Source organism: Tamandua tetradactyla, chromosome 16 (assembly GCF_023851605.1).
Source record: "Tamandua tetradactyla isolate mTamTet1 chromosome 16, mTamTet1.pri, whole genome shotgun sequence".
In the NCBI taxonomy this organism is placed as follows: Eukaryota; Metazoa; Chordata; class Mammalia; order Pilosa; family Myrmecophagidae; genus Tamandua; species Tamandua tetradactyla.
In genome coordinates this window covers 70,512,823-70,537,614 of record NC_135342.1, presented here as the reverse complement: position 1 = coordinate 70,537,614, position 24,792 = coordinate 70,512,823, and the positions used below count along the sequence as shown (strand labels likewise).

Genomic DNA, 24,792 nt, shown 5'->3' with positions numbered 1-24,792 from the left:
TGTGAAATAACAGGATCAAACAATTGAGAAGCACATCACAGTTTGCCAAACATTTCCACATACATTCATTAGCACAGACAGTGATTGGACACAGCAAAGTTGTTTCAAGTGGAAAGAGGTTGCCCAGCCAGGGACAACCTCTTAACAGCGGATGGTCAGCCAAAGTGACAGCTGTAACCGCCAGGCTCCAAAGCTAAGGATTGGGTGCCCAATCCTCCACTCTCTTGCCCATTACTCCTTAGCGGGTTAAATACGGAGTATCCAGGAGACAACCGTAAGGAGGTCTGGAGAGAGAGAGTCACAGCTTATGTTTCACATCAGTCTGGAAGTTCTGCATCAGTCTGGGATACGAGCAGAAAATTCCTGAGATTTGGAGGCTTTTTGTTTTATCCACTGGTAAGACCCACACTGACAAAACCAACGGCTACACTCATAGCAACCAATGCCTAGAACAGAGTAGACCTTCGACAAATGTTCAATAAATAGATGGATAAATGGACGGATGGACAGACAGATGGATGGACAAATGGCAACAGTGCCATATTTTAACATATGAAATCCAGAGACCACAAAATCCTGTCACAAATGCACCACTAGGTAGTGATGTCAATTTCCAACACAGGTGAACTAGACCAACACTTTTTAGATGAATATGGAAGATGTATAAAGTAGGAATGTACTATTGATCCACTTCCTCAGAATAGTGTCAGAAAAGTTATAAAAGCACTAACTGGAGACTAAACAAATTAATGTGATGCTTTCAAACAATCTGAGCCATAGCTATCCCAAATAATTTGGAAAAATGAGGGCCGTGATATTGCTAACAGAGGTTTAAGAATACCAGGCTTTGAAATTAGGAAGATCCAGACCATGGCATTTAGTAGCTGTGTGACATCAAACAGGTAACACATCTTCTCTACGCCTCACCTCCCGCAACCGTGAAACCGTGGTAAAACGTGATCGTGGAATTAAGAAGCTTAGCACAGCTCCTGGAGCGCAGAGGACAGTTCACATATACTGGCTATCATCCTTGAGCGGGAACCTTAATGGATGGTGGCGATGGTAGCACAACACCGTGAGCATAATTAGCAGCACTGAACTATAAATCTGAACATGGTGTAAAGGGGATATTTTAAGTTGCATACATATTACTAGAATAAAAACTGTTAAAAACATGACTGTTCAACATAATAAACTGTAAACTGTGGACTGTATACAGTACAATTACAATATTATTTTACCAGTTGTACTGAAGTTCTCACACTAATATGAGATATTAATAGGATGGCTTATGGAACTATTTTCTGCATGACTTTTTTGCAAACCAACTTCTCTAATTAAAAAAAGTTGTGAGTGAACCTATACATTATTAATTAAAATTCAAGTTTATTCTGCCAACAGTGTAGCCAGTTTCACAAATAATAAACCAGAGGAATCTGTAAAAGATCCCTTCACTTTTCAAGCATGATAAAGAAGTGTTAATAACTGACTCCCACATTGCAGAATCTGAAATTTTGCAAGGCTGACTACGAATATGTCAGTGACTGCACTATGATTTCATAATTACCTATCTAGTCTTTCTAAATCACAATTTTTAACTTGTCAATCCAGTAATTGTCAACGTTGGCTGCAGTCCAAGGTCTGTATCCATGATGTTCTGGCCCTCACTTACTCATTTCTTTTTTATCCAAATATGCTCCCCAGTGTTCCTTCCACCATCTTCTAGACAAGTCATGATGGCTCTACCTTTGAGCATTTTCTTGGATCTCCCCAGTTCTGTGAACCACTTTCCTTCTCTTTTTTAATCCCCTGTGCAAAGATTAGATGCCATGTCACCCAGATAAAGCCTCTTGCACACTTTAGGCATTCAGTAAACAACAAGGCTCATCTCTCCCACCACTTCTGCAATGGATCTCTCCTCTCCATGGATTCCTAATGCACATATAACCCAATAAAATGGAGTACTTAATCCTATCCTATTGCATATTTCTGTATAATTATCTTAAGTTTTATTCTGTATCCCTCCAATAAGACCGCAAATTTAGAGGGGGCCACAGTGTTCTTCTCTATGAAATAAGGGAGTTGCATTCAAGACCTCCTGGAGTCTTCCTGCTCAAACATTCTGATGACCTTTCTGATCGCCTTTTCTCTCACCCCAGACCACCCAGGTGAATACATCTTGGCTCAGGAAGGACTTGGAGGATTAAGAGAAAAGCTACAACGTCCTTACCACAATGGCAATCAAGATCAGATCCAAATTGAACCCTCTTTGCCTGCAAAGTGACATGCACTAGAATTTCCTCTTTATGGATTTAGAGGTAAGAGAATTCATGAAACATTTTTCTTTACTTTTCTTATATTGACAAGCAACAGAGTGCCAGGTGCCTGGTGGCACCTCCCTTGCTCCTTCAGGAGGCAGCACTCTATTTTCAAAGCCTTCCATAAGTCCTCTAGAATTTCAGCGGCCCTCACTTAAGAAAACTGACTCTAGGCAGAATTCCACATTCTATCACTTTGCTTTTCCTCAAAGTTCAATTTACCATGAAACTAATGAGACAAACTTCAGAAAGAGCTCTAGCAATGTGTTCATGTGGTCCTATGTTGAAAAATTTACATAAGAAAATTATACATATATATGCTAATCATAAATTGCTAAGGCTGTGGTCTCTCTCCACTCTGATTTTTCCTCCTTTTACTTCTTGTTGATAAAGTGGCATTAGAGTGACCATAGGTAGTTTTGAAATCCAGGTAAAAAGATATTGGATTCTGGTAGTTGGGGGAATACATTTACTTTCTGTTTAGCAGGATATCTGCATGTAGTTTACCAATATTTTCATATAGTTATGCTATTGTCTGCAAAGCCATTGTCTGTATCTAATACTATCCATTTCTGTACTGTCCATCACATTCTTTGTGATCCCCTAACATGTCTCTGATTCCTAAGACATGACACTCTGTGCTCAGCCACTTGGCAGCATCTTACACTAATCCACCTCCCAATGTACTGCCAACGCACTTCTCTAACTTCAGCACTCACCAGTAACCTACCTGTATAGATAACTTCCATAACAGTGTCCTTGCCTTTACCAGAGGGAGGTTTTGTCCATGTGCATTCCTCAGTCTCAAATGGTCTGGCCCAATCACATTCATACAAATTCTTAAACATTTCTTGCAAAATCGACATAAAATGCTGATACTAAATAAGATAATATGTTCATGATGGAGTACTACAACAAGGGTCATCAATGACAAGCTGGATGACAAACACTGCCAAATCGAGTTAAGAGTGGTCCACTGAGAAAAGCCTGGAAACAATGACCAGCCCAGTAGCACTGAACACGCCCTAGCATCCAGATTTTTGTTTCCTAAGTGCAATTATTTTTTAACTTAAAAATTAAGGCATCTTAGAGAAATGGCTGACTATGAGTCTGGGGCAGGAAATACAAAATAAAGTGACCTGGCTATCAGGTCAGCTCAGAAGCCTCAAAGTTCTCAAACACTTTGGAGTTACCCTCATGATTTGAAGAGGTTCCAACTGAAACTAACTTCCAGGCCCCTCAATTTGAAGAGGCTCCAATTGAAAAGCATGGATAAGAATCTGGGCAAAATGTGAACAAATGCAAGTTTAAGCAAAGGTTAAAAACCTTTCTAATGAGTTAAAAAAAAAAAAAAAACTGCGTTTGAAATGTTTCTAAAACAGAAAAAAAACAAAAGAAGAACTTCACCAATAACTCAGCTTTCCAGGCTGCAGTGACACATAACCACATAACGAGTTTTTGAAACAATAGGTATGTGCTGACTCACAGTTTCAGAGGCCAGAAATCAAGGCGTTGGCTAGAAGGATGCTTGTACTGGATTCAGACAGTCGGCGTAATCCTTGGGTTCCTGGGCTTTAATCCCTCCCTCGCGTCACAGGGCGCTGCCCTCGCCTTGCTCTTCTGACTTCCCACCGCCTCCAGCTCCTCCCCAGGGTCTGACGATGCCTAAATTTTCAGTTTATAAAGGGCTCCAGTCACCCGGATTAAGGCCCACCCCGTTCAGGTGAGCCACACGTCAACTGAAAGGACAGCTTCAGGAGAGCCTATTTATAATTACAGGTTTGCCCACAAGAGCACAGATTGAGAGCAATTCAACTCTGTGGAAATGAGGGCCAGCCAGCTTGCTAAGGGCTCTAGTGGATTAGAGGGAAAGTTCTAGAAGAGAGTAGGAGGGTGATCACTGGGGTGGGTGAGTTTACTGATGTTGCACTTGGAACAACTTGGCCAGTGATTTACTGAGGTTGCAATTAGGAGCACGTGGTTTGGAATGTTTTCCTTTGCTGCAATTAGGCCACCTGGAACCTGTAAAGGCTGGGAGAGAGGGAAAAGGGAGGGGAGGTCAGCTGCAAGATTGATATTTACAATAGTTAGGGTCTGAAGTTGTCCTTTTCTCTTTTTTCTTTGTAACCTGCAGTTTGAATTGTTTTTCTTTGCAATCCAGCTGCGAGATTAATTTCAAGGTAGTCAGGTAGGAGGAAAGAGTCCGGGGGACACACAAGAAGTAAGCTGGCACAATTGTCAAGAGAAGGAAAAACAGGTCACTAGGGAATTGACACCCTTTTTTCTGAAAACTGATAAATAATGCAAACAAATTAAATATTTAATCTGCTTTTCTTAGACCAACGATACTACTGGGTAACCAAATATTTGATGAGGGAACGTTTCTCTTTATAGAAATATTCCAAATAACATATGAAGGAGGAGTGATAGAATAGCAACAGTCTGCAAACTCCCACTGAAGACAGGTGTTACTGAAAGAGAGACAATCAGAAGACATCTTGTCCCACATGATGAAAATGCTCGCCATCACACAAGAAATACTTTCACCAATAAAACTGAACCTAAATCAGATCACGCTTCTGGATATAAGTAGTGATCCAGTGGAATTAGAATAGATGGAGGAAACATTACATGACATAAATGTAATTAGTAAATCTAAGGTATCCAAAGCTCTAAAGGCAAATATCTAGTCTCTTTGAGAAATAAAGCAAAAAAACTGAAAACGGGAAATCTAAGGATTCAAGGAGGCTTAGAAATCACGTCATACTACTGCCACATGTGGACATTTTTAGGTCCTTTTTCTTTTGGACAAGGTGGAATGAAGGGAGGGAGGGGGAAAAAGAGGGAGGAGACAGGGAAATTTATACAAGGACTGTATGTTTGATTGTATTAATTAATTACATGTAATTAATTCCTAATTTAAATATCTATGAAATATTCATGGATGAGATTACACAATTTATAGCAAATTCATCCAGTAGGGAGTGAGGTGCGACATGTGTAGGTTTATGAAACAAGACTATTGAAAGCAGGATGATAAATACACAGTTGTTCATTATATTAATCCTTCTATATTTATATTTGTTAAAATTTTCCCATAATAAAAATGTTGAAAATAAATTAAATACATAGTTTGGCTTCTGGCCCAGAACCACATAATAATTTTGGTTCCAAACAGCTGACCGCATCTTGTTTAAAAATGAGCATGGCAGATCGAAAATTCATTTTGTACAACCTAATTAATCCACCTACACCGTCAGCAAGAAAAGGGGTGAGCTTAGACACCTATAACTTTCCCCAGACATCTCTAAGTAAAGCTGGAAAGCAAAGTTTTCATCAATCTATGACCACAGCAGATACTGTCGGTGTCCCACGTTTTTGAGGTGCCCTGGCCATCTTCCCAATACCCGAATCTGCACTAAGGTGCCTGACAGCCACCCTGCCTGCATACATATACCGCAGGCCAGAAGTGTCAAGGAAATAGCACCAAGAATAATACTCAAAAAATGATTTTCGGAATTGAGTATATGCCTCAGCTTCTGGCCCGTCTACTAGTAAATTTTAGGTGAGTGCTTTGCAGTTTCCAGGCAGCCCTCATGTAATACTCCAGGAGACTCTGGTGGCAGCTTGCTTGAGAGCATCCCCTTGACTTGACTTCTTCATTCCTTCCTATCCCTGTGTCATTTCTCCAATTTCCTGCTATTGTCTCCTTTGCTTCCCAACTCCTTATTTATGGGTCTGCCTTAGAGAGAACCCAAACTAAAATAGAAAAATAAATATCAAGCAGGAAGTTTTCTTTAAAAAGAAATTTATTCAAACATGTATTATGGAATAACAATAATAATAACAGTACAAAGTAGCCTCTACAATGCACTGTGGATTGCATTGTACATAAATTTATCTCATTTGATCCTCAGAATTAACTCTTTTTTGAGTGAACAGAGAGATTAACCTGCCCATAAGCTAAGAATGATAGTGTTCATGAATATATTCTTACTATTTTCTTCCTAACATGATGTTGACAGTGCTCATTGCTTTTTGGGAGTGTGAGGAGAGGCACGTGTTATGTGCATGTGTGTGCTAGAATATTCTGACCTGGCGAAATAAAATGTTTGTAGCCTTATGTAAGACCTTCCCACTTAAAAAAAAAAAAACTGGAAAAACTACCATAACCACATCTCTTAAGAAGGAATGTAAGCAAATGAATATCTCTAATCCTTTTAGCTACCTTCCCTACCCCGATCTTAATGAAGCTAATACCTCTTGTGGGGGAAAAAAAATACTTGGAGGACAGAATTGAGAGGGAATGTAGTGCAATAGGACATCTGCATGATTCCAGTCTTCCTTCCCACAGAAAGAAAGCCTGCCCGAAACTGAAGATGCCACCACTAGGAGAGCACCGCAGAGTGCCTTAGAGCATGGCTCTTGGTCTCAAGATCAGAAAACTTGAATCACCAGATCACCAGAATGAATCTCAGCATGAAGCTAGCTCTGAGATCTGCATGTTTTTCCAGCTGTCAAAGGACATGTCCATTTAATGGATATACAGAAAATGCAAAGTATCAGTGATACTCGTAGGAGGTATTTTGTAGCATTTACCAAAATAGCACAGATACATAAACATGTATTGATAAGATTGTTTATTGAATCAATATGTTTAATAGCAAAAAAAAACAAACCAAAAAATAAAATAAAATAAAACAAAGAATGAGCTAAACTAGATATATGTATGCAAAGTATTGATTTAGCAGAGTACAGTATATCCCTAAGAGGGAATTGCAGGCAACCCTTGTGAAGAAGGAATGATATTGTCATTCCTTCCAATATTTTGTCATTAAGCATGGAAAGTACATTATCAGATGATTAGTATAAACCATTTATATTCTAAACATGCATGTGTAAATATTTAGAAGGTGAGATAAGAAATTGTTGATAGCTTTATCTCTGCAAGTGAGATTAAGTAAGCTCTCAGTTTGGACTTTGTTGATTTGATTTTTTAACAAGTGCATAATCCTTTTACAATCAACAAAAACATAAAAATGTTTTCAATTTATAAGAGATTTGAAAATATAAAAAGGTTATATACAAATATGAACTCAGTGTCCTTGTGTTATTGCCCTAAAAAGAGAATCTCGGGCGGGCCACAGTGGCTCAGCAGGCAGAGTCCTCGCCTGCCATGCCGGAGACCTAGGTTTGATTCCCAGTGCCTGCCCATGCCAAACAAAAAAGGAAAGTCTCTCCTTGACAAAATTATTCGCCAAAGAATATCTTAAAGAATGAATTATGTCATTACATTTATACTTAGTACAAATGACAGATTCCTTCACTTAGGGTCCCAGGAACAAAGAAATTCAAGATTACAATGTTAAAAGCTTCTATCAATGGAAAACCCAATAGCAATAAATGAAAAGTACCTCTAAATTTATAATTTACTATTGGGAATATATCCCATTCACAAAATTCCTGTTTAAGTATAACGAATATAAAACTGCATCTAGAGTTGCTTAAAATAGAATCCACATACATTTGCTTTGGCCCCATTCCTTGAAGGTTTCTTTGGAATCAAGATCATCACAAGAATCACCAGGCTGAATGACTATCTCCTTCAGCAAAGCAGGAACTTCAAAGGGCTATTCTGAGCCCTGGGAAGGATGACAGCTGTTATAGGCAAAAGGTAGACAAGTGTCATGCCTGTAGCCTTATATTAAAGCCTTCCCATCCTTAATGCTATAATTTCTATTTTATTCTTGAACAACTCCCTTTGCATAGTAAAATGTCACCTTTGTAAGTCTTTGGCACCCTCTTTTGGACAATCTAAATATTTCAAAACTGAAATTTGTTTCCACGAAATGGATTTCTGAGTATGTTACAGGCAAGCTGAAATCAGACACATATTATTTTGTATTCCTATTTTTCTTTAATTAATAGACTTTATTTTTAGAATAGTTTTAGATTTACAGAAAAATCAAGCCCAGTAGAGAGTTCCCACATGACCTCCTCTCTATTATTAACATCTTGGTACATCTGTTATCAATACCAAAATCCATAGTTCACATTAAAGTGCATTCCTTATGTTGTAAAGTTTTATGGTTTTGACGAATGCATAATGTCATGTCTCCACCATTTCAATGTCATGCAAAATTGTTTCACTGCCCTAAAAATCTACTGTGCTTCACCTATTCATCCCTTCCCCTTCCCTCCGAACCCCTGGCAACGACTGACATTTTTCTGTCTCTCTAATTTTGCCTTTTCCAGAATGTCATATAGTGGGATCTTAAAGCATATATGCCTTCAGACTGGCTTCCTTCACTTAACTATATGCATTTAAATTTCTTCCATGTCTTTTTGTAGCATGACAGCTCATTTCTCGTTACTGTATGGATGTATGTTTATGGATGTATCACACTTTATCTATTCACCTATTGAAAGGATCTTGGTGGCTTCCAATATTTGGCACCTTTGATTAAATCTGCTATAAACATTTGTGATTTGTGTGGACATAAGTTTTCAATATAGTTCCATTCTTTAAAATATGTTAAGGTGGGTTTTATCTCCCCAAATGTGTTCTCTCTTGGTGAATGTTCCACGTGAGCATGAAATGAAAATGTATTCTGCTGTGGTTGGACAAAGTATTCTACAAATGTTAATTAGACCCAGTTGATTATTGGTGCTGTTCAGTTCAGATTTTCTGCCTGCTAGATTTGTTAAATACTGATAGAGTGGTGTTGAATTCTCCAACTATACTAGTGGGTTTGTCTGTTTCTCCTCGAAGTTCTGTCAGTTCTTACTTCACATGTTTTGGTGCTCTTTGGTAAGATACATGCTAAGGGTTGTTATGATTTCTTGGAGAATTGGCCCCTTTTTCATTTTGCAATGCTCTTCTTTATTCCTGATAATTTTCCTTGTTCTGAAGTCTGCTTTGTCTGAAATTAACGTAACTACTCCCGTTTTTTGTTGTTGTTGTTAGTTTTAACTAATAACATGGCGTACTTTCACCATTCCATTACTTTTAATACATATGGGTCTATATATATAAACTGGGTTTCTTGTAGACAACTAATAATTGAGTCTTATTTTCTATACTTACTCTGACACTGTCTTTTAGTTGGTGTATTTAGATCATTTGCATTTAAAGTGATATTGAGATTATTGATGTTATTAGATTATAATCTACTATGTTTGCAACTGCTTTCTATACATTGTACTTCTTGGTCTTTTTTGTCTTCTTTTTTTTTCTTGGCCTTCTCTAGTTTGAATTTAGCATTTCATATGATTGAATTTTCTCTCCTCAGCACATTTACTTATTTCTTTAAAAGAATTTTAGCAGTTGCCCCAGGAGTTTTTAATATACATTTTAAACTAATCTAAATTAACTTACAAATAGAACTATACCACTTCTAGAGTAGTCCAGGTTTCTTAGAGTATTCCCAATTTCTCTCTTCCATCTCTTATAACACTGCTGTCAATCATTGCAATTATCCATAGCCTATAATTACCCACTACATTGCTATTATTATTATTATTTTAAATAGCTATCTATCTATTAGACCGAGAATAAGAAAAATAAAAGATTCTATTTCACCTTCACTTGCCTTTTCTGATGCTCTTCCCTTTTCATGCATATCTGACTATCACTTCTTTCTCTCTGAAGAACTTTTTTTAGCTTTTTAAATTGTAAAATGTAACAAATGCAGAAAAATGATAAATTTTCAAAGTATCAGTTTACGAGTAGTAATAGAGCAAACATCAAAGTAGGGAATGGGTTACAGTTCCAGAATTTCAGGTATTTCCTTCTAGCTGTTCTAATACGTTAGAGACTAACAAGAAATATCATTATAGTGATTCGGTTGTCACAATCATTTGGTAAAGCCTATTGAAAAACTTCTTTTAACATTTCTTGCAAGGCAGTTACACTAAAAAAATATTTTCCTCAGTGTTGTTTGTCTGAGAAAGTCTTTATTTCTCCTTCATTTTGAAAGATAATTTTGCTGAATAGGAACACTAGATTGGTGGGTATTTTTCCTTTCAGCATTTTGAATATTTCACTCTCTATTGCTGAGATGGTTTCTGATGAGGAGTCCAAGGAAATTCTTTGTGCTGTTTCTTTATAGTATTTTTCCCCCACAGGTGATTTCAAGATTTTCTCTTTATCTTTGTTTTTCTGCAATTTGAATATGATCTGTACAGCTCTAGTGTCTTGGTATTTATCCTTTTTGGTGTTGTCTGAGATTCTTGGCTCTGTGGTTTGGCACTTGACATTAATTTTGTAAATATCCTCCATTAGTACTTAAAATATTTATGATCCTTTCTGTCTTTCTTCTCTTATTCCCATCACACGTTAGTTTACATCTCTCGTAACTGTCTCACAGATCTTGAATAGTAGCTTATCGTCAAACTCATTGATTCTTTGCCTCAGTCATGTCCAGTTTACAGATAAGCTCCTCAAATGCAATATTCATTTCTGTTATGGTGCCATTTTTTCCACTTTCTAAAAGACATTTATTGTAGTGATATATGTACAACTCACAAGTTTTCCATTATAGCCAATTGTAGTGAACATTTTCAAATGCATTCTTTTAGATGTATAATTCAAGTGTACTAATTGCATTCACAATATTGTGCCTTCATCACCAATGTCCATTACCCCAAGTTTTTCATCACCTCAAACAGAAACTGATTTTTTTTGTTGTTGTTTGTTCGTTTGTTTTACATGGGCAGCTAGGAAGTCACATTGCTGGCATCTGCTGGTCCCTTGCTCCTGGGCTCCATTCCTTTCAGCCTCTGTTCCTGTGGGGGTTCCTCACTTTGCTTCTCTGGGTTTGGCTTTCATCTCTTGACTTTCCTTGTCCCTCTCCAGGTTCTGTCTTGCTTGACATCTCATGGCGATGTCTGCTGGGCTCCAAGCATCTCCAAACATCTGTGTCTCTGTTCTCCAAGTGTCAGCATCTGTGTCAGCTCTGCTCTCTCCAAAATATTTCCTCTTTTAAAGGATGTCAGGAAATTAATCAAGACCCACCTGAAATGGGTAGAGTCACATCTCCATCTAATCAAAAGATCACACCCACAATTGAGCATGCCACATCTCTGTGGAGATAATCTAATCAAAAGTTTCTACCTACAGAAATAAACATGGCAGTTCCTCAAAAAGTTAAATATAGAATTATATTACCTAACAACCCCACTTCCTCATATATAGCCAAAGAAAGTGAAAACAGGGCCACAAACAGATATTTGTACAGTAGTTAAGGTTTACAGTAGCATTATTCACAATAGCCTTAAGCTGGAAACAACCCAAATGTCCATCAAAAAATGAATGGATAAACAAATATGGTTCATACACACCAAATGGAATGCTAATCAGACAAAGAAAAGATGGACTTATGAGACATGCTGCTACAACCTTGGAAACATTATGTCCAATGAAATAAGCATGACATAGAAGGACAAAAATTATATTATATCACTTATAAGAGATGACTAGAAATAGCAAATTTGCAAATTAGAGGTTGCCAGGAAAAGGGTAAGGGGGTAGAAGGAAAAGGGGACAGTTTGTTTGTTAAGCTATTCAAAAAATAAAAAAATTTCCACCTACAATATTGAATCAAGATAAGAAGAAATGGCTGCCTCCACAAGACTGAATCAGGATTAAAAGATGACTTTTCTGGGGTATATAATACTATCAAACCAATACAACCATAGTGAGTAATGTGGTATTTGAGTTTCCCAGCTGCTAAAACAAACCATACACTGGTTAGGGTTGACCTAACCACAGGAATTCATTAGCTCATGGTTTCAGAGGCTGAAAGACTTGATTCCTCATGGGTCAGTATCTTCTGGATGGCTGGAAATCTCTTGGGTTCCTTGGCTTTTCTGTCATGTGGCAATGTACATGGTGGTGTCTTCTTTCTCAGCCAGATTCCGTTGACTTCCAGTGTGTCTGCATCCAATTTCCTTTGCTTATCAGGACTTCGATATCAGATAAAGGTTCACCCTCATTCAGTTTGGGCATATCTGAGCCAATACCATCTTCAAAAGTCCTCTTTACAAATGCCTTCACACCCAAAACACTGGGGGTTGGAGCCTGAACACAATGCCTTTTGGGGGTGACATAAGTCAATCCTCAACATGACACTACAAACACTGGTGAACAAATATTTCAAGTTTCTGCTTTCAATTCTTTTTAATTGGTGTACAAACAGCTGTCCAAATGGGATGTATGGGTCATATGACAATTCTATTTTCAACTTTCTGAGGAATCACCAAATTTCCACAGTGGCTGAACCATTTTACAATGTTACCAGCAATGTCTGAGGATTCCTATTTCTCCATATCCTCACCAACACTTATCATTTTTTATTTTTTTGTAACAATAGACACCCTTTTATTCAAGGCTATTATTAAAGCTAAAGTGGTTGATCTATTGTAGAAAAGAGTCTGGCTATTCTTCAAAAAATTAAACATAAAGTTACCACATAGCCCAGAACTTGCACACGTAAGTATATATCCAAGAGAATTGAAAACATGCTCACACCAAATATCCTACACAAATGTTCACAGCAGCATTATTCATTATAGCCAAAAATTGGAAACAAGCAAGTGCCCATCAACTGATGGATGGATAAACAAATGAGCTACATCCATGCAATGGACTATTAGTCAACCATTTAAAAGAAATGAAACATCGACAGATGCTGAGATATGGGTGAACCTTGAAAAGTTTTTGCTAAGTGAAAGTAATCAGACACAAAAGGTCACATATTTTATGATTCCATCAGTATGAAATGTCCAGAATAGGCAAATCTGTAGAGACACAAAGAGTAGTGGTTTCATGTATTGAGGATGACCAAAATGTTCTGGAATTACATAAGTGTGACGATTGCACAGCCTTGCAAATACACTCAAAATTGCACATTTTTTGGTCAGCACAATACTGCCTAATTGTAATGTAATTATGTTGGAACGCTGAATGAAGCTGCATCTGAGCTATAGTTTTTTTTTGTTTTTTTTTCTCATATATTTTTGTACTTTTTATTTTTATTTGTGTTTTCTCTCTGTGTTATCACTTTATTTCTTTTTCTGTTGTCGTGCTATTTCTTTCTCTAAATCGATGCATATGTACTGAGAAATGATGACCATACATCTATGTGATGATGGTAAGAATTACTGATTGCATATGTAGAATGGATTGATTTCTAATGTCGTGTTAGTTGATTTTTTTTAATTAATAAAAAAAAAAAGAAAAAAAAAATGCACATTTTTAAGTGGCAAATTTTATAAGTGAATAACAGCTCAATGAAAAAATGGCATGCAGTTAATACAAATATTATCCTGATCCCATAAGCTTGGCATCAAGCACAGGGCAGATAAGCCACAACAATAAAGATGAGAAAAAATATCAGCACTTTGGCTCCTCTGATTTTCAATCTTTCAAAAGGCCAATGAGAATAGGCATATTACCAAAAGAGCGTTTTCATTTTAAGCTTCATAATAAGCTGGTCCATTGTTGTCACCATTCCTCAACCTGGCATATTGTTTTATTTTGTTTGCACAACATAGTGAATTTTGATAGAGCACAATAATTTCAATCCATAAGGATCTTTCAACTGTAGGAATGGATTAGAAAGCTATTTTTATATTGCCTATTTAAGATAACAGGTCCTGGCACCATGCCTCAGGCAAAATACATCAAAGAAATAAACTGAAGGTTAAGTTCCCTTTTAGATCTCAATTTTTATAACATCACAGAAATTCTTGCTTAAAAGCTGCCCGAATTATTCAACTGCAAGATATTCTATATTCACCTCATTCCGCCTGAGGAAAAGAACAAAGTCAGTAGCTGGAGACATCTCTGAGACACATTCATCTTTTCATTACACTCTTCTCAGTTGTCAGTCCCTGAACATGACCTCAGACAGAAAATGCTAGTAAAGGCTGAAGCACTTTCCATTGTGTCGTATTTGCCAAGGTAATTTTCACACGAAAAGAAGCAATGAGAAATTCAAGTAATGAAATTTAAATACCATGTTGAACAATTATTACCATTTTATCCTACCAAATCAGTCAATTAAATTTAACACCCTCTCTAAATTGATTTTAGGTAGTATTTAATCCCAATTTGATGGAAATTACATTATGTATTTACTTGTTTCTTGTAAAAAAAAAAAAGTTTCTTGTTGTGATTATGAATCCTAGAGAAAGGACTCATGGGCAATTTGCCTCTAATCCTGTTTACTGTCCAGCAGGGTTTGTATTCAGTTGAAGGCAGCTCCATGGAGGTTTTTACCCAAAGAAGTTTACTTACTGAGCGGCACAGAGGTCCTCATCAGAAAATTATTTCAAATATGAGTTGCCATGTTACCCAGGAGCAATCCTGACATATTTCTATTGAATCGGGTCTTCCTTGGCTTCCATCAGTCTTGTGGGGTGTCTGGTCATGTGGCATGCAGGTGGCCTTCCGAGCAGTAGAACACCATGGCGCCACACACAGGGACTCAATTCATGCTTCTTGACACTGATGACGATGACAGAGGTCATGACATCAAGCACTATATGCCTGTTCATTTTTTCACATCATCAGTGATTTTGTATTGATCACTCAATTTGTACCAGGGCTTGTCTTGGTACTGGTGACACGACAATGAACAAAACAAGACAAGGCCCTTGACCTCACTCAATAATACATTCTGGTGAGAAGTGATAAAAAAAATAAACATAGCGTGAGCAAATAAGATAATCTCAGATAGTGATAACTGCTATGAAAAAAATAAAGTTGACTAATGGGGTAGGGGTGGGGCAGGAACATCTACAAAGTTCACTAAGGGGCAAAGGGAAAGAGAGAGGGCACAGAGGCAGCTCTGCACCCACACAGGCCAATAGAGCTCCTGCCCTGAGGAGACCGTGGGAACACTCAGTGTTCTAGTTTGCTAGCTGCCAGAATGCAATATACCAGAAACGGAACGGATTTAAAAAGGGGGAATTTAATAAGTTGCAAGTTAACAGTTTTTAGGCCATCAAAATGTCCCAATTAAAGCAAGTCTGTAGAAACGTCCAATCTAAGGCATCCAAGGAAAGATACCTTGATTCAAGAAGGCTGATGAAGTTCAGGGTTTCTCTCTCGGCTGGAAGGGCACATGGTAAGCATGGCATCATCAGCTAGCTTCCTCTACAGCTCCATGGGAAGTGTGTTTTTTCCTTTTTCATCTCCCAAATTTGCTGTCTGGTAGACTCTCTGTTTTGTGGTTCTGCGGCATATCTGTTGTGGCTTTCTAGTGGCTCTGTCGTCCCTCTCTGCTTTCTCCGAATCTCCAGCTTTCTCCGAGATGTTTCCTCTTTTATAGGGTTCCAGTAACGTAATCAAGACCCACGTGGAATGGGTGGAGACATGTCTCCACCTATCAAGTTTAATACCCATGCTGATTGAGTCACCTCTCCACGGAGATAAGATAATTAAAGTTTCCAACATACAAGGCGGGCCACGGTGGCTCAGCAGGCAGGAATGCTTGCCTGCGATGCCAGAGGACCCGGGTTCGGTTCCCAGTGCCTGCCCATGTTAAAAAAAAAAAAAGTTTCCAACATACAGTACTGAATAGGGATTAGAAGAAATGACTACCTTTACAAAATAGGATTAGGATTAAAACGTGGCTTTTCCATGGTACATACATCCTTTCAAACCAGCACATTCAGTGTTCCAATAATAGACGTTTGGAGGCCATGTAAGAAATTAGGCTATGTATAAAAACACATCAGATTCATAGTGCAGTACTGCTTTAAAAAAGGCTCTCACTATGTTCGGTGAGACTCTCTTTTATACACAAGGTAGCTTTATCCTGTTTGAGGTTTCAAAAAATATTCAGCTAAAAAATAGCTGAAGTGCTATTTCACTTATGAATTTGTCTGGAAGATAGGAGAATTTGGGAACTGCGAATTCTGAAACCTACCCCCTGAACTGTGGATATCATCAGCACACTCAGAAATAAAAGGGATGCAATTTTCCAATTAATTTGCTGCAAATTAGCAAGGCCATAATGCAGTTTGGGGAAAAAAAACTTAGGTGCAAACTATCTAGGTATAAATTATTTATAACCGTTACTTTAAAGACATCTATTTTAAAACTCCATATAATACTAATTAAAAGGCAAACCTTCTCTGCATTTATGCAATAATTTTCATAAGTAGTCAATGTAATTAATAAACAGTGATTTATAACTTCCTACAGTAAAGGTATCAGCGAAACCGAGGCAGACGGTGTGGCACTTCTTGCTAGCCTTGGGAAGCTCAGCATCTTGAGAAAAGTAGACATTTCTATTAGAAATGTTAATGGGTAGACAACGAAATGGACAGGTGGATATCAGCTCAGGTCTTCTCAGGCTTCTCCTGCAATACTTGGACAGATGACAGAAGTCAAAAGCTTCTCTACCTTTGTCCCTCACATGCCATTTTGCTTTCTCACACAGACTTTCTCCATTGCACCTCTAAGGCTGGATTTTATCATGACTACTAACAGCTAACAGTGCTCTCCTGAGGACAGAGATGGCAACTTCTCCTCGACTCTTGTTCTTACTATCCCCTAGTTTCCTGCCTCACGGCTCTGCCCCTTTGCTGACTCACTGACACCCCATCTCCAGGACTCGGATGAGGTGTCAGCATTTCCTGGAATCACCCTTACCCTCACAGTCTGGGTCGGGGGTCACAGTCTGGGTCGGGGGTCGCAGTCTGCGCTCCATGGGTTTCTCCACCTGCCAGACCAGAGGCTTCTAGAAGCCAGGGGCAGGCCACATGTTTCCAGGCGTACAGGAGGCTACTAGTAAAGTTTCGTTGTTGAATAAAAACAGTGTAAAGAACACTCCCACATAGAGTTAACTAGCAATCACCTAAAGATATCAACACAGTGACCACCTAAAATAGATGTGGCTTTCCAAATCATAGCTGTATTTTACTCTAGAATATGTTTGTGCACTTGCACTTAAATTCAGGGATACTTGCAGTAACCCTGGCTGCCCTGAGCCCCTTGCTCTATCCACATTTCCTTTTAGTCTTGCATTTTCACATTCCTCTCTTTTGCCAGCTTTTTTCTATCCGTGTTAAAATGTGTTCAGACAAACACCCTAAATGCCATAGCCTCAATCTTTGTCCATTGCTCCTTCCTTTCCTTATCTGACAGTCTTCAAGAAGGAAGACACTTCTCTTGCTGTCAGAGCCAGCCTTTCCTGATGCAGGAACTAAAATCCTGCAACAAGTAGACACACTCTAAGTCCAGCCAGAGACAGTGAGTGCCAAACCAGACCCCTCCTCACGACTGGGATGAGAAGAGGGGTATTGTCTTACATTTTTGCAAATCTCTTTAATGTCTGGCTGAAATAGGAGGCAATGGGACTCTCTATCTGCCTCTCATCCCAAACATGTCTTGTGGCCTCAGGAAATTCCACTGTAAACTCACAATAGAACAAAAGTGAAAAAGGGAAATAATGTCTTTGGATTGTTATCAAAATAGTCTTGATTTTATGAGTCCCTGAAAGGGCCATGAGTACCTCCTGGGGTCCCCAAGCACACTTGGAGAGCACTGGTCTAGAAGATTAAACGTTACGCAGTTACCACATGGTTCCCCTGATTCCATCCCCTGACCTTTTCCATCCCCTGACCTTCCCCATGGGGCCACCAGAAAGGTCCTGGGGACCCACGGGGCACTGTCTTGTCACTACCAAGGTATAAGTCTCTAAAACCATTGGCAAAGTTTTCTCTCTGACATAATTCTAACCAAGGTCCAATTGTGACACCAGCACTCTTTAGAGCATAATTGTTGTCTTCAATTTCTTTATTCACATGTTTTAACATCACACATTAAGTGGAACATGACCTGCAACATCTTGCATATACTGTCTTTTGAATGAGACTGTAAGCATTTGTCTGTCTTCCTCTCTGCTTTCACTCTTCATCAGCAGACAAGAACTTACATTTGGGCTCTGTGAGCTCTACTCCTGGCAACGCCCTGTGAGTGCCTAGAGGCTGCAGCCAAGGGCTCTTAGGGGGCTCGAGGGGGCATATGTACCCCGGGCTGCACAGAACGATCCACAGCATAGGGAATAAAACCATGTGTCTCCCAGTAGCAGCTGTTGTAAGTTAACACACAAGAAACAGATTATATCTCTTCTAATATTTACCTGGAGATCAGCCCTACTCGATTTCTAATGAGATGGTCATGTGGGGACAGCAGAGTTTCACTGAGTTGTCCCCATGTATGGGAGTGAGCAATGAAACAGCAAGACTCTAACATCTTCTATTCCACTACAAGCTCTTACATCAGCTACATTATGACGGAAAAGAGGGGTCTCATCAGAGGGACATCAAATCTGCAAAAAATTGAAAATGCCATTTCATTACCACAAACTTCATAGTAGATGTTTTATAATTGTATTTGCTCAGTATTACACATGTATAATTTATACATAAGGAGATGTAAATAATTTGGATTCACACAAAGACAGTGTTTTACACATAAGGGCTAATTGAGCTAAATAGTTTGAAGACTCAAGTCTAAAGCTCCATTTGAATCATACGCTTAATCAAAAACAACCTGTTCCTCTCCAGTGACTACAAGGAGTGGTCCAAAATCTCACTGTGGCAAATGTGGCCCTTCCTAATGTGGCCTGAAGCACTTTGATCCTTTTTTCTTGCCACCATTCTCATTCCTGCTGAATCAACTTGCTCAGGCTTCCCTGAACTTGGTGGGACGCTTTGAGTACTTAGATCTTCCTATGTGATATTGACACTGCTGGGGAAGTCCCCTTCTCCGCCCCTTTCTGCAAACAGGAAATGTCTATACATCTCCCAAAGCCTGTTCACTGGTAACCTGCTCTATGAGGCTCTCCCAGACGCCCTCCCCCAGATGGGATCACACAGCAACCCTGGACGGAGCCCATCCAAAGCAGGCGACTCAGCACCTCACACTTCCCGGGGCTGGTCTCCTATTGCAGAAACAAAAAGATGTTAATCAGTACCATTTTAATATACTTCAATCCCTCTCAAGGTGTAAAATTCACCCCTGCAACTATATCATTTCTATTTCTGAGACCGAGAGGAGAAGGCCATAAATTTTTTCAAGCTATAACATGTTATTTTAGGCAACATATCTTCATAAATTTCACAGTGCAGAAAAAATTACATGATAATAGACATAGGAAGAAAAGAGGGCTCAATGAAACAGACTAGAGTTCCCAAATGAATACCAAATCTATAAAGTAATTTCACATAGCTCTCAAAAGAACCTAAGAATGCTTTGCAGTGGGCTTTCCTGCAAAGCGTCTCGGTTGGGTGACACTGCCCCCTGGTGGTGGCCTTCAGAACGCAGTGACACAAAATAGTCCTGACTTCACTATTCAAATCACAGAACAGAGCTTCAGCCCCTGGCCAGCATGGGGTAACACAGACTTGCCCTTCTGCCAGGAACAACCAAAAACCGGACAGCATATGAGACCCACGGTTTGCAAGGCTAAAAGGACAGAGGACCTATGAAGGAGGGAACAAGGTAAACCCAGCAATGCCCCCAGATGATGACCTTGGGAGGGTGTCCCGTCCGCAGGAGGGAGACGGAGCCCAGGGGGACCTGGTGGACGCCTGGAGTTGAGGAGAAGAGCTGACAGGCCAGAAGACCCTGGGGGTTAGAGCAGGCAGGACGGAGGCGAGAGGGGAGAGCGCTGCCCCGCGGGGAGGGGGCAGGTCTGCAGGGGGTCTCCCTCTGCTGGCCCGCTGAGGATGAGCCCTGCGTGGGTGAGGGAACCTCCCAGAGCCAGGGAAAGGGTCACGCGGAAGGATGAGAGGCAGTGCCCGACCCCCACCCAGCAGGGGAGAGACCGCCTGTCCCCACTGGCCGAGACAAACACCTTGGGGACCCACGGGGTACTGTGTAGGGTGCACAGGCGGCCAAGCTGCAGGCAGGACTGACCCCAGCGCAGCACTGCAGGGGCCCTGCTGAGCCAAATGCAAAGCAAGAACCAAAAGCATGTGAGGTGTCTCCAAGTGACTTTACTGTGTCCCAGAACAGAGCTCAAGAATCTTTGCAGGAATATGAGATCTAACATCCAACCCAGTGCAAACCACAGTCATGCGATCAAAAATCACCAAGATGCCGTGAGCACACAGAGGTGCGTCTTCAACACAACGGAGAAAAAGAACAACCAGTTACCATGTCCTCAACAACCGACACGCACCTTAGACATAGCAGAGGACGTCATTAAAACAGCCATAACTATTCCATATACTCAAAACAGTTACGTAGAGACACAAAAGAAATTTTAAAAAAGGGGGGGGGGAGCTAAATTGAACTTCTAGAAATGGAAACTACAATGTGTGAGATCAAAAAGAGATTAGAAACAAATGTTAAAATTAAATATATATATATATTAGGTAGATGGAAATACTAGTGGTCAAAGAGGGAGGGTGAGGGGTATGGTATATATGAGTTTTTCCTTTTTTCTTTTTATTTCTTTTTCTGGAGTCATGAAAATGTTCTAAAAAATGATCATGGTGATGAATGCACAACTATGTGATGACATAGTGGGCCGCTGATTGTACACCATGTATGGAATGTTTGTTTGTTAAGAATGTATGTGCTTGTACGTTGTTTTATCAATAAAAAAAATTTTTTTAATAGAGACTAGAGAAGATTAAGAGACAATTAAGGAAAGATGAGTGGATTTCAAGACAGCAGTTGAAATTATACAAAATGAAACTGAAAAAACTAATTTTTAAAAATGAGTACATCAGGAGCTGTTGGACAGCTTCGCGTGGCTTAATATGTATGTAACTGGAATCTGCAAAGGAGGCTGGGGAAAGGCAGTCAAAATAATTGAAGGAAAAAAATAGCTGAAATTATCCCACATTTTACAAAAACTATACACCCACAGATCCAAGAGGATCAATGAATCTGAGCACATGGAGAAGACACATGACATCTGTGGTAGGGCACAGTCTTAGCACCATCTGCCCCTTTCTCTGGGTTCCACGGTACGTCCCGTGCTCAGGACTGGGTGTGTCCACTGGCAGGATAAAGCACTCCCCAGTAAGTATGGGGACTGCAGGTGCCCTCCTTACCTGCACAGAGAAATAGTCGCTGGAGACACCCGAACGCTGGTGGGCATGTTTTATGGCATCCGGCTCATCCTGGTGGGGTATCCACCCCCAGGGTGAGGGAGGAGGGTTCCTTCACGTGGGCCACACACAGGAGAGGACATCAGGTCAGCCCCAGACTGAGACCCTCTGGGAGCCAACACCCGCAGTGGCCCCGACTTCCTGTGTCTCTCCTGTCTGTGAAAAAACATCTTTCCATCAGAGCCTCTGTGAGCCATGCGTTTGCTGGCGACCCCACACCTGTATTTCTTGAGGTCTCTCCTTCTGACCAACAATATCATTGCTGAAAGCCAGTGACAAAGAAAAACTTTTAAGTGCAACCGAGGATAAAAAAGTATATTACATATAGAAAAACAAAAAGATGGACAGCATTATTTTACACTGGAAGCAATGTAAACCAGAAGGCAGCACAGCAACATTGTTAAAGTTCTGAAAGAAAAATTGGTCAACCTAGAATTCAGAATTCTATATCCAGAAAAAATACCTTTAAAAAAAAAAGGCAGTGTGATCGTGGCTCAGAGGCAGCGTTCTCACCTGCCATGATGGAGACCCGGGTTCAATTCCCGGTGCCTGACTATGCAAAAAAAAAAAAAAAAGATGGGTCCATCAACAAATGAATGGATAAACAAATGTGGCACATACACACAATGGAATAGTATTTGGCCATAAGAATGAAGTTCTCAGGCATGCTGCAACATGAAAGAAGCGTGAATACATTATGCTTAGTGAAGGAAGCAAGGTACATACTGACAAATGTACAATGTCACTTATAAAATATGTCTAGAAATAGCAAATCTACAGAGACAGAAAATAGATTACAGGTTACTGGGGGACAGGGGAAGAGAGGAAAAGTATTTGGTGGTTACTGGGTAAAAAATAAAATTAGTTTTTTTCAAATGATGAAATAAAGTCTTTTGAAGAAATGCGTCTGTTCATTCATCCATTTGATATTTACTTATTAAATACCTCCCTCATGTTTCTATCTATACAGGAAAAGAATAGATGAAAAACTGTCACTGCCTTGAATTGACCCAGTGTCTTCTAAAAGTAGACTTTAATCGACTTCTTTATTAGCATCGTGGCATGCTACGATAATGTGAATTTTAGCAAAGCAAAAAGAAAGAACCATAAAGTGCCGGTTTAGCTGTACAAAAGGAATATTAACTTACGGGGTTGGGAGCGACTTAGCATAACGCATCTATTATTCAGAAATGCAACAATCATTTGTAAATATTTAAACATTTTAGGTTAACTTTGCTGGGCATACTGATAGATGGAAACTGTACATTTTGTGCCACCTGCTCAGTCTTGGCCCGACGTTTTCCTCCCAAACGAAAGGAGGAAGAGAAACCCACTGCTCATCCACAGAGCAACTAAGACCCCAGCACATGGCAAAGCACCTCCAAGATATTCATACCTACTGGGAGATTTTAGAAGGAAAAACATCGATTTGGCCCGATATGATAAATTAGGCTTTATTCTTTCACTCTATTTTAATCAAAATCTTGTTTTTTGAACTGAAATACTTACAGCTCTGACATGCCTCAGCAGGAGGCAGCTGCCAGGACCCTGAATCTATCTCACTATTTGCAGATTCCATATGACAACTGGTCCTCAGTGGCCTGAGAGGCCCCATTAGCCCAGCTCCGAGAGGCGGCTCTTTGGCCAGCCGGAAGGTCTATAGAAACTGTGGAGATGAGTTCTGGGAAACAGGGATTTCTGGGTTCAGCAGCGAGGCAGGTGAAGCACATGCCATAAAATCACTGTCCAAATTGTGAAGAAACAACAAAATTGTATGACCAGGCAGGCAGAGGAGAAAGCAAAGGAAGACCCCAGTGATTCTTTTTTTTTTAAAAAAAAGGCAATTTTATATTCACACACCTCATCAATCATCCGAAGGACAGTCAGTGACTCACCTTTCCCAGTGATCTTACTTCAACCATCCCCTCTGCTTCAAACATGAAGCAACGACAGGTAAAATGTGAAAAGAGAAAACAACATTCACGCGGCCGGGCGGAAAGGTCACGGGCCCGTTCACCAGCTGCACAAGATGGATGAGAACAGGTGGGTGAGACTGAGGTCAGGTCCCTCGGACGTGGGTCGGGAATGAGAGAGTGGCACCGGGAGTGTGCCCCAGGAATGAGGAGGTTGGCACACTCCACATTAGAAGGGGGCCAGGTCCACACTCACCCCTAGTCTAGACTCCCCACTGGAGGAAGGAAGAAGAAAGAAAATACATTGCGATGGAGGTGCACGAATGGAAATGATCAGTTAAGCTGTTTTGCATGGCTACCATGAGAGCAAGTAGAAAAGCTAGGCAAAGTCAGGTTAAAAAATTAGAAAAGAAAAAAAAAAAAAAGAACTCTTTAGACATATTGGAGATGTGCCAAGCTGGTGAAAATCTGCAAGGCTCTAGATAAGAATTTTTGTCCCCTAGCTCTTGGAGAGTGTTAAAATCCCTGTCCAGTTTTAGTCTCTCGGCAGATGGTCCAGGAGAAAATATGGCCCTAAATGGCAGGATCATTTAATTGGGTTTCCGTATTCCCTCCGACCTTGGTCTTACCTTGTTTGTTCTTGAATGCCTTTACTCAAACGTCTCCATTCCCCATCCGCCTTTTCTACTTGTTTCAGCGAGAGGCCTGGGAAGGGTTACTCGGACCATGATCGTTAGAAGGCTAGGTCCCTCTCATTTATTTTTAAAATCTCTTCTCAAACAGCAGCCATGTGCTCCCCTAGAGCTTCCAAGGGAACACGACCTTGCTCACCTGGATTTCAGGCCATTCATGCTGATTTTGGCCTCTGGCCTCTAGGACTGCGAGGAGAAAATGTCTGTGTTTTAAGCCACCACGTGTGTATGTCAAATAATATACAAAATCAATTCAATGTCAATCAAAGATCTAAACATAGGAGCCAAATCTGTAAAATCCTAAGAAGAAAACATAGGAATAAGTCTTCGTAATCTTGAATTATGCAATGGTTTCTTAGCCATGACACCTAAAAAGTACAAGCAACCAAAGAAAAAATAGGTATATTAGACTTCATGAAAATTAAAAATGTTGGCATTTAAAAGGACACTATAAAGAAGCTGAAAAACATCCAACACAATTACGGAAAGTATTTGCTAATCATAGATCTGTTAAGGATCATGTATCCAGAATATGTAAAGAACTCTTACATCACAACAACAACAACAAAGAAAAGACAAATCATCTAATTTTAAGATGTACAAAGAATTTGAATCAATGTTGTTGAAAGAAGGTGTGCAATGGCCAGTAAAGACATGAAAAGCTGTTCCACCTCATTAGTCACTAGAGAATTGCATAATGGGGGACCTTGAACGGGATTGCTCAGG

At 39.8% G+C, this 24,792-nt stretch overlaps 1 long non-coding RNA gene across 1 annotated transcript in view; it reads right to left on the bottom strand.

The window, feature by feature from the left end:
* Positions 1-7,861: 7,861 nt before the first annotated feature.
* Positions 7,862-24,792, bottom strand: part of LOC143660369 (uncharacterized) — a 32,505-nt gene continuing 15,574 nt past the window's right edge. Inside the window, exons 2-3 of the long non-coding RNA XR_013163985.1 lie at positions 18,476-18,664; positions 7,862-7,976 (exon numbers count right to left, since the gene is read on the bottom strand). This is a non-coding gene — a long non-coding RNA (uncharacterized LOC143660369). The remainder of the gene's footprint in view (positions 7,977-18,475; positions 18,665-24,792) is intronic.